We start from the raw sequence: 13,969 nt of genomic DNA, 5'->3' as shown, positions 1-13,969 counted from the left end.
CACAAAAGGTGTCAGATGTTCAAATCCTTGAGCTTCGTGCCACAGGAGGCATTCTTCAAATGCATCTATTGAAAGAGACATATCAGGGAGACCTAGAATGTGACAAAACTAAGTGTCAAGAAAACCCTGTAGGAGAGCTAGTACTGAGTGAGAAGCAGGGGTTCTTGAAAGAGGGACAAGAGGCAATGCTGCAGGTGGAGAGAGGGGTGGAGATCCAGACTGTGGGTGAACAGTGAGAGAATGATTGGCTGAGGTTATGTTTTTTCTGTTGAAGGCTGGTGTTTCCAGAAACAGTTTATCGGGGCTACGGAGAGAGTGAGATCCCTTTCGATTTCCTGGCCAGGTAGTGAAGAAAGGAGCGGAATGGAGGAGTTTGTGAACTAAAGTTGGGAAGAAAAGAGAACGATATACCGTCAATGGGAAGTCATCCTATAAAAGTGAATTCCAAGTAATATGGTCAAACTGTTAGCTGCCCAAACTAATTAGGCTGTTGCATTAAATGCTGCTTCATGAATGCAAGGTGGATATGGGCAAATCCTGCCAAAATTGAGTTAGCATAATTGAGTCTGTAGAGGTCTAGGGTTCTAACAGGGGTGAAGGGTACTATTCCATAAATTCCTTAGCTGGTACTGAGTGTTTCTGGTCATGCTGTTAATGTTTCTGTGACGTGAACGAGCGAGGAGGGTCACATGAGAAGAAATCAAGTTTTGCAAGGATTATGTTTTCAGTGCTGAGGAGTCACCGGTTTTGTACGATTACCAGAGTCTACACTAAGGGAGTGACACTGTCTCAAGAGGAATCCTTCTCCTAGCATTAGTAATCATGGGCCAATGAATGAGTCTTTAATAAGGTCACCATGCAGTTAGAAATACAGATCTTTATGTCAAAAAGTCAGCCAACGTATTCACATTTGTGGTCTGGGTCCTCAACAACTCAGGTGGATGAGAGATCAGAAGGGTAGCAGATATTACTATTTCAAAAGGCTCTTTGGACAGTTTTAGGCAAAATCTACTTGGTGTTACATGGCAGCAAATGTAAATTTGAGGTAAGTTTCTTATAGATTCTCCATGCAAAAAAAAAAAACGTTTTTCTAGAATGGCTGTGAACAGAGTTGGCACTTTATGTTGTGTGTTGTATTACTTTCTTCATTGAGCTCTCTGGAATAACAGTGTGCTGATTTTCTGTTCTTCAGTATTTTTTCTCTGAAGGGGTGAACAAAGTTATGGTTTCAGACATAATATCATTACAAGTAGCAGTGAGGGTGTACACCTTTTGATCAATAAAAAGAGAGGGAGAATAGAAGAGGTGCATTAGGTAATATTGGTAAGATTTAGGATTTTTGCATCACACCCAGTTGGTCTTCGCTAAGGGCTACCCATTGGTTCAGGATTTGAAAGACATGGAGCATGGAATTTGGCAACTGAAATGTAGTCATTCACAGACGATATTTTGTTTGGGAATAGTGAAATATGGGGCAAACCTTTAATGTGCTTGGGATTTAAGTAACATTGAATATGCTCATTTTATAAAATGAAAGAGAATATAGAGGTAGAAGGATCATTTGGATTTTCACAATACAGATGGAAATAAACCACAAATATATTGTTCTTGGCGTGAGGGCGAGGAGTGGAGACATATTTTATCCATTGTTCAATGGATTTGATCGCTATGTATGTGAAATACTGCTGATTCAGGTGGAAGATAAAACCATAGGCTTGAGTTTCACAACCAAGCCAGAGGAGATCAGGATTAAGGGCAATATTCAAGTCAGCAGTATCATCTGATGTTTATCTGCATTTGTAAAGTAAGCAAAACAGAGAAGTAGTAGTTACTGTATTAGTGGAAAATGTAGGGAAATTATGTTTGTGGATAATGGAAGGCGTATGCCCTAGAATACAGGGGTCAGCAGTATTACGGGGAATTGTGTGGTAATTATCTAGCAGATCGGCTGTGTACTCTGGAGGAGGAGGGAATGGGTCTGCTGGGACTGGGGGATTTGTTGCTACTTTACTGCTTAAAGAAAACAGAGATAATTTGATGTTGCTCCTTTTTAGTTCAGTCTCAGACATAATGGGAAATAAGTGATGCAGCTCATCAGTGTGAGCAACTTAGAGAAACAAGCTTGCAGTTTTTTGGCACAAGATACTTTGGCTGAAAAAGGATAAAGTGCCGTAGAAGACACTACACCTCGTTTTTAGGGAGCATAAAGTCCTGAGAAGGCACCAGATTATAGTAAAGGCACAAGCCAAACATAATGGCTGCCTAATGGCATTCATCAAAAACATGCAATCAGACAGCTTTTTCTTGCGAGCTTTTCCTTGGACATGTAAGTCCATCAGTATCTTCATGAAAGTGCTGCATTCTAAAAACTATCACCAATTTCACTCACGACAGCGTGGGGAGGTCACCTCCAGTTGACATGTGCCACCGTTTTCTCAAATCCATCACCTGGCAGGTGTTAATGTGAGCAGTCTCATAAGGAGCTCTGTCTGTAGACCTTGCACTGTGTTTCATAAGTAAAGGTGAAGAGGAGTTGGCCTAACGGCTAGGGCGGCCGACCTCGAATCTGGGGAACCGCGTTCAAGTCTCGGCAATGACGCTGAACATCCTGTGATTCTAGGCAAATCACTTAATCTCCCCGTGCCTAACAAAAATGGATGTGTCCTCATGTAACGCAACTGGTGCTTTGTAAAGCGCTTTGATACCCGATACCTTCAGGTCATGTTCGCCCTACATAAAACTCTGTAAAAAAATAAAAACGTTCTGGGAACTGGTAAAATAGTTTACAACGATGTAGGAGAGTAGGGTCTGCTATCCTATGGTCACCCCAATTTTTGCTTTTTGCTTCACTGGTTTTCGACTTACTGAGGCTGTGGGCCTGCTAATCAGACCCCCAGCCTGCTGTTCTCTCTCTAAATTTATAATACATGTGCTATAGGTACATACCACAATTGGAAATGGACTCCTTGTCAGCCCCTGTACCATGCACTATAGGTGCTCAGGGCATAGGTGCCACCAAGGCCTACCAGGGGCTGAAGCATAGCTTTTGCCACCCCTGGCTGGTTCTTAAATTGACACAACTGGCTGATCACTCAGCTGGGGCAAGTGGGTGTAATCACCCCTTGCTTAGATATAGTATACCTATATCTAAACCTATATCTGGACACATATGTAGCCTGTCAGCCACTCCTATGGAAGGCCTCATCAATCCTGGAGGCAGAGTGCGTGGTTTTATGTGAGATGGTGCTCTGGCATGAGCTGAGCCTGTCTGCAGCTGTCGGGAACAACTCCCTAAGCTGATCCGGGATAATGCCATACCATATACTCTTAAGCGCCTTATAATCCTCGCGGTTATATAGCAACTTTGGTTTGGCTTTATCAAAACATGTCGTGTAAGGTGTCATACGAATTGGAATACTACCCCCTCGCCAGTTCTGGCGACGGGGGTAGCATTCCACCCTTCTAGAGGGAGAAGACATGTTACTTTACTGAAACGCGGTTGATTTAAAATGAGCCTCAGATCCACAAAATGGATGCCCCTGCCACAGACACGGGTCTGGCCTCCTGCTGCTGACCGAAACCCGGCAGAGGAGGCCTGGACAAAGAGTTTCCTGTCACAGGGCGGTGTCAAACCACCCCAGACAGGAGATAGTGGATTGGAGTAGGGAGGTTTCAAAGAAACCAGACACTGCCTGGGGAGCACAAGGCTGCCCCTTGCATAATCCGGCCAAACCGGTTCTGGGGCCTCCCAGCCCCTGTCCCAGCGCGGCCAGGATCAAAGGAGAGGGGTGTAACCACCCCCTTCCTGGGTCCCACCCATAGGAGGGGACCTAGCAGGATGTCCAACCCCCCAGATTCGAATAAGAGGGGGAGCAGTCCCAATGCAACTCAGATCATCCTGAAGAAACATAAGAAACGAATTCTGGACCCTTCGACTTTCTACACGACGTGAGAAGACTGAAGAATCTCCCTTGTGGTCAAGGAGTGACCACCCTGTGCAAACAGGCACCATCCAGCCCTCGACCCTTGCTTTGTTGCAGTTCCCGCCGGAACTCGAGCGACAGAGATCGACGAGATCAAGCTTGCCTGCCTTCTACCTGCCCGATCCACAGTCTCTGCAGAGCTGAGACCCGTGGAGGCGACCGGAAGCGTGGGGCACGCCATCTTGAAAAGGCCACGAGACGCTGACCGTGCAGCCCACGAGTAACCCTCGAAGCTGTGCACCGGGGTTTGAGAAGCCCCAGCCCCGAGCTCCACTTGCACCAAAGCTCACCCCTCCACACTCAACGAGTGCTGCGTGGGGCCCTTCTGCTTGTGTGGGCTCGACGCGTTGGCCCGGTCACTTGCCAGCTGGCTTGTGGCCCCTGTGCCGACGAAACTTGAAATACGACTCGCTTTTCTGGTTGCTCCAGATCTGCACCAGCTCCTGTGAAAAGGAGCCCCCACTCTGACCCCCCTGGTTCGAGTGATAAGCAATCTCCCGGTTCCGCGTGGATTGCTTTTGCCAAGTGCTGTTTGCTGCAATCTTGAAGCCGACGGTGCTGACGGTGAGAGCCTACGTGGGACAGATCGTGACCCGCTCCTGGACGTCGCAGATGCCCCAGAGCCCACGTGACAGCGGAGAGAAGCCTATCGACATCCACCTGATTGCGCCCGACATTGCCTGGTTCCGTCCTGGTTCCACCCTGGTCACTGCTGAGTGACCCAGACTCTGTCCCCTCTGCTTTCAGGTACTTTTCTACTTCGATCCACCCTTGGATCGCACCGGACACTTCTGCTTCACATCGCCTGCAGCTGCAACAGCTTCAAGCACCAAGAACCTGCGTGTCAGAACCCGACGCCACTTCGACCCTGTGCACCCACGGCCTGTGGGTGAGGTAACATTGCAACGCCGGTGTTCCCACACTGGTACACACCTCTAGGGTCTGTGTCTAAAGTTTTGTGTTTCTAGGTTCAGCGGAAGTATCTTTTAATTCACTTTAACTAACTTTTACGCACCATTGACAGTGCATTGGTGCGCGCCGCACTTTCCGTGCTGCACCCGTCTCCTGTGGGCTACTCCCGACTTCATCATTGCTAGTCCTGACTGCTCCCAGCGAATCTCTAGGCCCTAGGCCTAACCATTGTTCGATAAGTGTTACTTATACCACTTTTTTAGTATATGGTCTGAGTGGCCACCCGCCCTCATCCATAATTGTGCAACTTTATATGTTTTACTGTGCTTTTGATTTAACGCTTGTGCCCCTTTCCTCATAAAGAGTACTGGGGAGTAATTTAGAAATAAATACATATATTTTTATAATATATACTTGTGTGGTGTCCTTTCATTTGATTACAGGATTGTATGTGGTAAAACAGCTCGCTTAACACGACCTCTTAAGTTAAGCCTTTAAGGCTGCTTAGTCCATGCTACCACTAGGATAGCTTGTCTAACAAGGTTGACTTACAACCTGACATCTTTGGGGTTTGTTTGGACTGATACCCAGTGGTTCCAGAATTGGAAACACTACATATCAGGCCAACTTCTCACATTGGTGTGCAGCGGTGCGGATTTGAGCTTGCTGTTTGTTTTACCATTGCAATCTTTATCAAATTGAAAGATCACATCAAGTACCTCTAGGTACATATAAATCAAAAGCTTAGCATATTAAGTTCTACTGAACTTAGTAGTTGTAGATTAAAGGGATTAGCACACCCTGGCTACAACTCACTAGCAAGGTACAGTAGGAAACCACTTAGTGTAGGTAAGTGCATCACTTACACCTCACCTCACTAGCAGTCATGTCTGATACAGGTAGAGCCTCAGGCTCTGCTCCTGTAATAGTTGATCCTATAGGGACAACATCCAGATATGACAACCTTAGCCACAAAAAGACCTGAGTGCCTTGTGCACAGCCAGGGGGCTAAAAAGGGGCAGAGGCCCTACCATTCCTTCCCTAATAGCTATCCTAGAAAAGGATGACTTAGATAAGGTGAGTCAGGCTCCCTTAGAAACAGGTGAAGGGATAAACTCCCCTGAGAATGAGGATCTTCCTGACAATGAAGTAGTGGAGGAGGAGGAAGAGGAAGACTCTGATTTAGAAGAGCCTGAAGATCAGGATCAGGGGGGAAACCAGGTACAGGTTGCCAGGCTTAACCAGGCCAACTTGGACCTACATGAGAATGGAGAGGGCCAGCACCACTCCAGATCTCATAACCAAATTCTCCCAGGCAACAGGAGGGTGAGGTCTCCATCAGGGGACTCTCATCTTTCTAGTGCCTCAAGAGAATCTCAAAGAGGGATGACTTCCTCCCAGAGAAAAGAGCATAGGGCCAGGATGAGGGCTGTCCAACTCCAAATAGAAAGGGAAGAGGTAGCCTTGGCTCAAGCTAAACTTGCTTTAGCAAGAGAAAGAAAATTGTGTGGCTTAGATGCCACTGGTGGCAGCAAAGTTCCTAAAGAAAAAGACAGGGCCTATGACAATAGAAACCTGACAAATATTGTGCCCCCCTACAAGGAAGGGGATGATATCCACAAATGGATGACTGCTTTTGAGAGGGCCTGCATGGTACAGCAGGTCCCTGAGGATCAGTGGGCAGCAATTTTATGGTACTCCTTTTCTGAGAAAGGGAGGGACAGGCTCCTCACTGTTAGACCTGAGGATGCCAAAAACTACTCTGTTCTGAAGAGTGCTCTTATTGAAGGGTTTGGCCTAACCACTGAGCAATACAGGTTGTTGTTCAGAGACACCCAAAAAGCACAGACTCAGGACTGGACTGATTTTGTAGATTGTGCCACTAAGGCTCTGGAGGGTTGGCTGCAGGGAAGTAAAGTTTCAGACTATACAGGATTGTACAATCTTATGATGAGAGAGCAGATCCTTAATAACTGTCAGAACCAGCTGTTGCATCAATACCTTGTTGACTCTGATTTGACCTCTCCCCAAGAATTGGGAAAGAAGGCAGACAAATGGGTCAGAACAAGGATTAAGCAGAAAAACCAGAACCAAGGTGACCAGAAGAAAACAGACCAGAAGGGTGGGAATCAGAAAGATAAAGAAAAAGACCAGAAGTCTTCAGGCCCCCAAACTAGCAATAAGGAGGGGGGTTCCCAAAATGGAAACAAGAAAAAGAAGAATGATGGCCCAAAGAAACCTTGGTGTAATACCTGCAAATCAGTTTCACACTGGGGCAGTGAATGCACTAAGAAAAATCCAGTCCCCACCACTGCAGCTCCTAAAGCACCTGCACCCCCTAGTACAGTTAACAGTGGTGGTACACAGCCAAAGGGTTTAGTAGGGTTGACCCTGGGTACTGAGGTGGAATCTGGCCTAGTCAGAATCCCCACACAGGCAGTTCTCCTATATGATGTGGACTTATCTTTGCCCACTGCAGTAAGCCCCAGTAACCTGGGCAAATATAGGCAGACTCCCTTAATCAATGAGAAACTGGCTCAGGCCTACAGGGACACTTGTGCCAGTGTCACAATGGTGACACCTGACTTTGTGGACCCTGGACAGATTGTACTAGGTGAAAGTTACCTAGTGACCAATGCAAGCAACTCCACTACTTCCCATAGTGTGGCTGTTGTGAACTTCTCCTGGGGAGGGGTAGATGGCCTAAAGAAAGTTGTTGTGAGTGCAGACCTCCCAGTAGACTGTCTGTTAGGCAATGATCTTGAAAGCTCAGTTTGGTCAGAAGTGGAGTACAGGACTCATGCAGAAATGCTAGGGATTTCAGCTCATGTCCTTGCAGTGACAAGGTCTCAGGCTAAGAAGTGCCTTCCTGAACCAGTGGTGGATCTTGAAACAATAGACCAACCACAACCCAAGAGAAGGAGCAAGAGGGTTAAGGCTGTGCCTTCCCACTTGCCCCAGGTTGAGGATCAAGTTTCACAGGAAACTGATTCTGCAGTCCAAGAGGAGACTGTCTCAGAGGAGCTTGAACCTGATCAGGTTGAGTTTCTGGGGACAGGGGGACCCTCAAGGGCAGACCTGGGGCAGGCCCAATTAGATTGCCCTTCACTTGAACCCCTCAGACAGCAAGCTGCTGCTGAGGCTGCAGGGAATGCTCAAGGTACCCATAAAGTGTATTGGGATGAAGGACTCCTTTATTCAGAGGCTAGAGACCCCAAGCCTGGCACAACCAGGAGGTTGGTTATACCTTTGAAGTTTAGGGGCTTTCTTCTTACCTTGGCCCATGATATTCCCCTTGCAGGACACTTAGGCCAGAATAAGACTTGGGACAGGCTTGTTCCACACTTTCACTGGCCTCACATGTCAGAAAATGTCAAGGAGTTTTGTCGCTCCTGTGTCACTTGCCAAGCCAGTGGTAAGTCAGGTGGCACAACAAAGGCCCCCCTGATACCACTACCTGTGGTGGGGGTACCCTTTGAAAGAGTTGGAATAGACATTGTGGGTCCCATGGATCCTCCAACAGCATCTGGGCACAGATTTATACTGGTGGTAGTGGATCATGCCACCAGGTATCCAGAAGCAATTCCCCTGAGGACCACCACAGCTCCTGTGGTGGCAAAAGCCCTCATTGCAGTTTTCTCAAGAGTGGGCTTTCCAAAGGAGGTTCTTTCAGACAGAGGTACCAACTTTATGTCTGGATACTTAAAAGCAATGTGGAAAGAGTGTGGAGTAAACTATAAGTTTACCACACCCTACCATCCACAGTGCAATGGGCTTGTGGAAAGGTTCAACAAGACCCTAAAGGGAATGATAAAAGGTTTACCAGAGAAGCTTAGGCGGAGATGGGACATCCTTTTACCCTGCTTGCTCTTTGCTTACAGAGAGGTCCCACAGAAGGGGGTTGGCTACAGCCCTTTTGAACTTTTGTTTGGCCACCCTGTAAGGGGTCCACTGAGTTTGGTGAAGGAAGGATGGGAGTTACCTCTCAAAAAGCCTAAACTAGACATTGTGGACTATGTACTTGGTCTCCGCTCCAGGATGGCTGGATACATGGAGAGAGCATCCAAAAACCTTGAGGCAAGTCAAGAATTACAGAAAGCTTGGCATGACCAAAAGGCTGTTCTGGTTGAGTACCAGCCAGGGCAGAAGGTGTGGGTGTTGGACCCAGTGGGGCCAGCAGCTCTCCAGGACCAATGGACTGGACCCTACCCTATCATTGAAAAGAAGGGAGAAGTCACCTACTTGGTTGACTTTGGTACCCCTAGGAGCCCCCACAGGGTGCTCCATGTAAATCGTTTGAAAGCATTTGTTGACAGGGAGGACATGAGTCTCCTCATGGCCACAGATGGGGAACAGGAGGAAGAGAGTGACCCTCTCCCAGACCTGCTTTCCCAGAACCCTGATGATGGTTCAGTTGATGGAGTAGCCTTGGCAGGCAGCCTCACTGAGCAGCAACAGGTGGACTGCAGACAGGTGTTGCAGGCCCACAGACATTTGTTTTCACTCACACCCAGTCAGACTAACTGGTGCACCCATGAGGTGGACACTGGTGACAATCTGCCTGTGAAGAATAAGATCTACAGGCAACCTGACCATGTCAGGGATTGTATAAAGGCTGAGGTGCAAAAGATGTTGGAGCTTGGAGTGATTGAGCCATCAGAGAGCCCATGGGCTAGCCCAGTGGTCCTTGTGCCAAAACCTCATACCAAGGATGGGAAGAGAGAAATGAGGTTTTGTGTGGACTACAGAGGTCTCAATGCTGTCACTAGGACAGATGCTCATCCCATTCCAAGAGCAGATGAGCTCATTGATAAATTGGCTTCTGCCAAGTTTCTGAGCACATTTGATTTGACAGCTGGCTACTGGCAAATCAGACTAGCTGAAGAGTCAAAAGCCAAAACAGCATTCTCTACCCCTAGTGGACATTATCAGTTTGTGGTGATGCCCTTTGGTTTGAAGAATGCACCTGCCACCTTCCAAAGGTTGGTGAATCAAGTCCTTGCTGGGCTGGATGACTTTTGTGCAGCATATCTAGATGATATTGCTGTCTTTAGCTCCACCTGGGAGGATCACCTGATCCACCTGAAGAAGGTTCTGGAGGCCCTGCAAAAGGCAGGCCTGACTATCAAGGCTACTAAGTGCCAGATAGGGCAGAGCAAGGTTGTGTACTTGGGCCACCTAGTAGGTGGGGGTCAAGTTCAACCACTGGAGAGCAAGATCCAGACCATACAGGACTGGGCTCCTCCAACTACCCAGACACAAGTCAGAGCCTTCTTGGGCCTGACTGGGTATTACAGAAAATTTGTAAAGAACTATGGGTCCATTGTGACACCATTGAATGACTTGACATCCAAGAAGATGCCCAAAAAGGTTCAGTGGACAGTTAGCTGTCAAAAGGCATTTGATGACCTGAAGAAGGCCATGTGCTCTGCACCTATCCTGAAGAGTCCTGACTACTCCAAACAGTTCATTGTACAGACAGATGCTTCTGAGTTGGGGGTGGGAGCTGTGCTTTCACAACTTAATCAAGATGGTCAAGACCAGCCCATTGCTTTTATTAGCAGAAGGCTGACCCCCAGGGAGAAACGTTGGTCAGCTATTGAGAGGGAGGCCTTTGCTGTGGTTTGGGCCCTGAAGAAGTTGAGGCCATACTTGTTTGGTACTCACTTCCTAATTCAGACAGACCATAAGCCCCTCTTGTGGCTAAATCAGATGAAGGGTGAAAATCCCAAACTGCTCAGGTGGTCCATTTCCCTACAGGGGATGGACTTTACAGTGGAGCACCGCCCAGGGACTGACCATGGTAATGCAGATGGTCTCTCCAGGTACTTCCACTTAGAACATGAAGACTTATCTGGTCAAGGTTAAGTTTAATGTCCCTGCGTTTGGGGGGGGGGGGTTATGTAGGAGAGTAGGGTCTGCTATCCTATGGTCACCCCAATTTTTGCTTTTTGCTTCACTGGTTTTCGACTTACTGAGGCTGTGGGCCTGCTAATCAGACCCCCAGCCTGCTGTTCTCTCTCTAAATTTATAATACATGTGCTATAGGTACATACCACAATTGGAAATGGACTCCTTGTCAGCCCCTGTACCATGCACTATAGGTGCTCAGGGCATAGGTGCCACCAAGGCCTACCAGGGGCTGAAGCATAGCTTTTGCCACCCCTGGCTGGTTCTTAAATTGACACAACTGGCTGATCACTCAGCTGGGGCAAGTGGGTGTAATCACCCCTTGCTTAGATATAGTATACCTATATCTAAACCTATATCTGGACACATATGTAGCCTGTCAGCCACTCCTATGGAAGGCCTCATCAATCCTGGAGGCAGAGTGCGTGGTTTTATGTGAGATGGTGCTCTGGCATGAGCTGAGCCTGTCTGCAGCTGTCGGGAACAACTCCCTAAGCTGATCCGGGATAATGCCATACCATATACTCTTAAGCGCCTTATAATCCTCGCGGTTATATAGCAACTTTGGTTTGGCTTTATCAAAACATGTCGTGTAAGGTGTCATACGAATTGGAATACTACCCCCTCGCCAGTTCTGGCGACGGGGGTAGCATTCCACCCTTCTAGAGGGAGAAGACATGTTACTTTACTGAAACGCGGTTGATTTAAAATGAGCCTCAGATCCACAAAATGGATGCCCCTGCCACAGACACGGGTCTGGCCTCCTGCTGCTGACCGAAACCCGGCAGAGGAGGCCTGGACAAAGAGTTTCCTGTCACAGGGCGGTGTCAAACCACCCCAGACAGGAGATAGTGGATTGGAGTAGGGAGGTTTCAAAGAAACCAGACACTGCCTGGGGAGCACAAGGCTGCCCCTTGCATAATCCGGCCAAACCGGTTCTGGGGCCTTCCAGCCCCTGTCCCAGCGCGGCCAGGATCAAAGGAGAGGGGTGTAACCACCCCCTTCCTGGGTCCCACCCATAGGAGGGGACCTAGCAGGATGTCCAACCCCCCAGATTCGAATAAGAGGGGGAGCAGTCCCAATGCAACTCAGATCATCCTGAAGAAACATAAGAAACGAATTCTGGACCCTTCGACTTTCTACACGACGTGAGAAGACTGAAGAATCTCCCTTGTGGTCAAGGAGTGACCACCCTGTGCAAACAGGCACCATCCAGCCCTCGACCCTTGCTTTGTTGCAGTTCCCGCCGGAACTCGAGCGACAGAGATCGACGAGATCAAGCTTGCCTGCCTTCTACCTGCCCGATCCACAGTCTCTGCAGAGCTGAGACCCGTGGAGGCGACCGGAAGCGTGGGGCACGCCATCTTGAAAAGGCCACGAGACGCTGACCGTGCAGCCCACGAGTGACCCTTGAAGCTGTGCACCGGGGTTTGAGAAGCCCCAGCCTCGAGCTCCACTTGCACCAAAGCTCACCCCTCCACACTCAACGAGTGCTGCGTGGGGCCCTTCTGCTTGTGTGGGCTCGACGCGTTGGCCCGGTCACTTGCCAGCTGGCTTGTGGCCCCTGTGCCGACGAAACTTGAAATACGACTCGCTTTTCTGGTTGCTCCAGATCTGCACCAGCTCCTGTGAAAAGGAGTCCCCACTCTGACCCCCCTGGTTCGAGTGATAAGCAATCTCCCGGTTCCGCGTGGATTGCTTTTGCCAAGTGCTGTTTGCTGCAATCTTGAAGCCGACGGTGCTGACGGCGAGAGCCTACGTGGGACAGATCGTGACCCACTCCTGGACGTCGCAGATGCCCCAGAGCCCACGTGACAGCGGAGAGAAGCCTATCGACATCCACCTGATTGCGCCCGACATTGCCTGGTTCCGTCCTGGTTCCACCCTGGTCACTGCTGAGTGACCCAAACTCTGTCCCCTCTGCTTTCAGGTACTTTTCTACTTCGATCCACCCTTGGATCGCACCGGACACTTCTGCTTCACATCGCCTGCAGCTGCAACAGCTTCAAGCACCAAGAACCTGCGTGTCAGAACCCGACGCCACTTCGACCCTGTGCACCCACGGCCTGTGGGTGAGGTAACATTGCAACGCCGTTGTTCCCACACTGGTACACACCTCTAGGGTCTGTGTCTAAAGTTTTGTGTTTCTAGGTTCAGCGGAAGTATCTTTTAATTCACTTTAACTAACTTTTACGCACCATTGACAGTGCATTGGTGCGCGCCGCACTTTCCGTGCTGCACCCGTCTCCTGTGGGCTACTCCCGACTTCATCATTGCTAGTCCTGACTGCTCCCAGCGAATTTCTAGGCCCTAGGCCTAACCATTGTTCGATAAGTGTTACTTATACCACTTTTTTAGTATATGGTCTGAGTGGCCACCCGCCCTCATCCATAATTGTGCAACTTTATATGTTTTACTGTGCTTTTGATTTAACGCTTGTGCCCCTTTCCTCATAAAGAGTACTGGGGAGTAATTTAGAAATAAATACATATATTTTTATAATATATACTTGTGTGGTGTCCTTTCATTTGATTACAGGATTGTATGTGGTAAAACAGCTCGCTTAACACGACCTCTTAAGTTAAGCCTTTAAGGCTGCTTAGTCCATGCTACCACTAGGATAGCTTGTCTAACAAGGTTGACTTACAACCTGACATCTTTGGGGTTTGTTTGGACTGATACCCAGTGGTTCCAGAATTGGAAACACTACATATCAGGCCAACTTCTCACAAACGATGTTGATACACTGGATGCCATTACAAAGCAGACATTACAACGACTGCGCTGCTACATTGCATACCATAACACAGCAAGTCATTACAACGACTTGCTGTAGGGGGCAGAATTTGTTGCATTTTAAATCCAACAACCTTCCCTACTGTTTCACAGACTGGAGTTGGAATAGGAAATTACACTATTCCAAAATCCAGGACCCCTCTACAGCAAATCGATGTAATGATTTGTGTTGTAAAGGTATGCGGCGTAACAACGCGGTTGTTGTAATGACTGTGTTGTAATAGCATGCGTTCTAAACACATGCATTGTAACATGGCCTATTCTGGGAAGTACGGTAACAGGCGCTGAAATACAAATCTAGAACTTGACCATAACAATATTGAATAGGAGGCTAAGAGCTAAGGGTGGTAGACTTTGAAGATCCCAGA

General features: G+C 48.2%; 1 protein-coding gene across 4 annotated transcripts in view; it reads right to left on the bottom strand.

The window, feature by feature from the left end:
- The window catches only part of LOC147703098 (E3 ubiquitin-protein ligase RNF14-like), a 133,720-nt gene that overhangs the window by 105,449 nt on the left and 14,302 nt on the right, over positions 1-13,969 (bottom strand). The window lies entirely within an intron of this gene.

This window comes from Lissotriton vulgaris, chromosome 7, assembly GCF_964263255.1.
Source record: "Lissotriton vulgaris chromosome 7, aLisVul1.2, whole genome shotgun sequence".
Lineage (NCBI taxonomy): Eukaryota > Metazoa > Chordata > Amphibia > Caudata > Salamandridae > Lissotriton > Lissotriton vulgaris.
This window is presented reverse-complemented; position numbering and strand designations above follow the sequence as displayed.